We start from the raw sequence: 2,500 nt of genomic DNA on the forward strand, positions 1-2,500 counted from the left end.
GGAATAAATGAGGGAAGTTAAGATGAGAAATGAAAGGCCTACGAGAGGTTCCTCTGGGAAAACTACACCCAAAACTTTGGAGGAAGGAAGATGGCAGAAATTGTAACAAACTTTTCACTTGAAGTCAAGCTTTTCACGTCAAACCAGCTCTTTCAATCAACCCCTCGCAGCCATCCTGGCAGGGAAGCAGAAAACGGAAACACTCCGGTCCGGCCGAGGCCCGGGTAAACCGGTCCCGCCCGAGCGTCCCGGTAGACCGGGACGGCTGCCCGTCACGGACACCCCAGGGCCCCGGCGCGGGCACCGAGGCGACGGCGGAGGTCCCCGACCGAGGCCCGGGGCCCCCCGCGCCGGGATCCCGTACATCCATCAAGGCGGGGAAACAGAAACACTCTAGGCCGGCCGAGGCCCGGGTAAACCGGACCCGCCCAAGGCCGTCCCGGTAGACCGGGACGACTGCCCGGCGCGGACACCCCCGGGGGCCGGCGTGGGCACCGAGGGGACGGCGGAGGTCCCCGACCGAGGCCCGCGGCGCCGGAGCCGGGATCCCGTGCATCCATCGTGGCGGGGGAAACAGAAAGGCTGATCCGGCCGGGGCCCCGGTAGACCGGGAAGACTGCCCGGCGCGGACACCCCCGGGGTCCGGCGTGGGGCACCGAGGCGAAGGCGGAGGTCCCCGACCGAGGCCCGCGGCGCCGGAGCCGGGATCCCGTGCATCCATCGTGGCGGGGGAAACAGAAAGGCTGATCCGGCCGGGGCCCCGGTAGACCGGGACGACTGCCCGTCGCGGGCACCCCCGGGGTCCGGCGGGGGCACCGAGGCGACGGCGGAGGTCCCCGACCGAGGCCCGCGGACCCGGAGCCGGGATCCCGTGCATCCATCGTGGCGGGGGAAACAGAAAGGCTGATCCGGCCGGGGCCCCGGTAAGCCGGACCCGCCCGAGGCCGTCCCGGTAGACCCGGCCCTCTCCCCGTCTCGGGCACCCCCGGGGTCCGGCGTGGGCACCGAGGCGACGGCGGAGGTCCCCGACCGAGGCCCGCGGACCCGGAGCCGGGATCCCGTGCATCCATCGTGGCGGGGGGAAACAGAAAGGCTGATCCGGCCGGGGCCCCGGTAGACCGGGAAGACTGCCCGGCGCGGACACCCCCGGGGTCCAGCGTGGGCACCGAGGCGAAGGCGGAGGTCCCCGACCGAGGCCCGCGGCGCCGGAGCCGGGATCCCGTGCATCCATCGTGGCGGGGGAAACAGAAAGGCTGATCCGGCCGGGGCCCCGGTAGACCGGGACGACTGCCCGTCGCGGGCACCCCCGGGGTCCGGCGGGGGGCACCGAGGCGACGGCGGAGGTCCCCGACCGAGGCCCGCGGCGCCGGAGCCGGGATCCCGTGCATCCATCGTGGCGGGGGAAACAGAAAGGCTGATCCGGCCGGGGGCCCCGGTAGACCGGGACGACTGCCCGTCGCGGGCACCCCCGGGGTCCGGCGGGGGCACCGAGGCGACGGCGGAGGTCCCCGACCGAGGCCCGCGGACCCGGAGCCGGGATCCCGTGCATCCATCGTGGCGGGGGAAACAGAAAGGCTGATCCGGCCGGGGCCCCGGTAGACCGGGAAGACTGCCCGGCGCGGACACCCCCGGGGTCCGGCGTGGGCACCGAGGCGAAGGCGGAGGTCCCCGACCGAGGCCCGCGGCGCCGGAGCCGGGATCCCGTGCATCCATCGTGGCGGGGGAAACAGAAAGGCTGATCCGGCCGGGGGCCCCGGTAGACCGGGACGACAGCCCGTCGCGGGCACCCCCGGGGTCCGGCGGGGGCGCCGAGGCGACGGCGGAGGTCCCCGACCGAGGCCCGCGGACCCGGAGCCGGGATCCCGTGCATCCATCGTGGCGGGGGAAACAGAAAGGCTGATCCGGCCGGGGCCCCGGTAGACCGGGACGACTGCCCGTCGCGGGCACCCCCGGGGTCCGGCGGGGGGCACCGAGGCGACGGCGGAGGTCCCCGACCGAGGCCCGCGGACCCGGAGCCGGGATCCCGTGCATCCATCGTGGCGGGGGGAAACAGAAAGGCTGATCCGGCCGGGGCCCCGGTAGACCGGGAAGACTGCCCGGCGCGGACACCCCCGGGGTCCGGCGTGGGCACCGAGGCGAAGGCGGAGGTCCCCGACCGAGGCCCGCGGCGCCGGAGCCGGGATCCCGTGCATCCATCGTGGCGGGGGGAAACAGAAAGGCTGATCCGGCCGGGGCCCCGGTAGACCGGGAAGACTTCCCGGCGCGGACACCCCCGGTGTCCGGCGGGGGCACCGAGGCGAAGGCGGAGGTCCCCGACCGAGGCCCGCGGCGCCGGAGCCGGGATCCCGTGCATCCATCGTGGCGGGGGAAACAGAAAGGCTGATCCGGCCGGGGCCCCGGTAAGCCGGACCCGCCCGAGGCCGTCCCAGTAGACCCGGCCCTCTGCCCGTCGCGGGCACCCCCGGGGTCCGGCGTGGGCACCGAGGCGAAGGCGGAGGTC

Source organism: Pituophis catenifer, unplaced genomic scaffold, assembly GCF_029215685.1.
Source record: "Pituophis catenifer annectens isolate HBS135680 unplaced genomic scaffold, rPitCat1.0.hap2 SCAF_11, whole genome shotgun sequence".
Lineage (NCBI taxonomy): Eukaryota > Metazoa > Chordata > Lepidosauria > Squamata > Colubridae > Pituophis > Pituophis catenifer.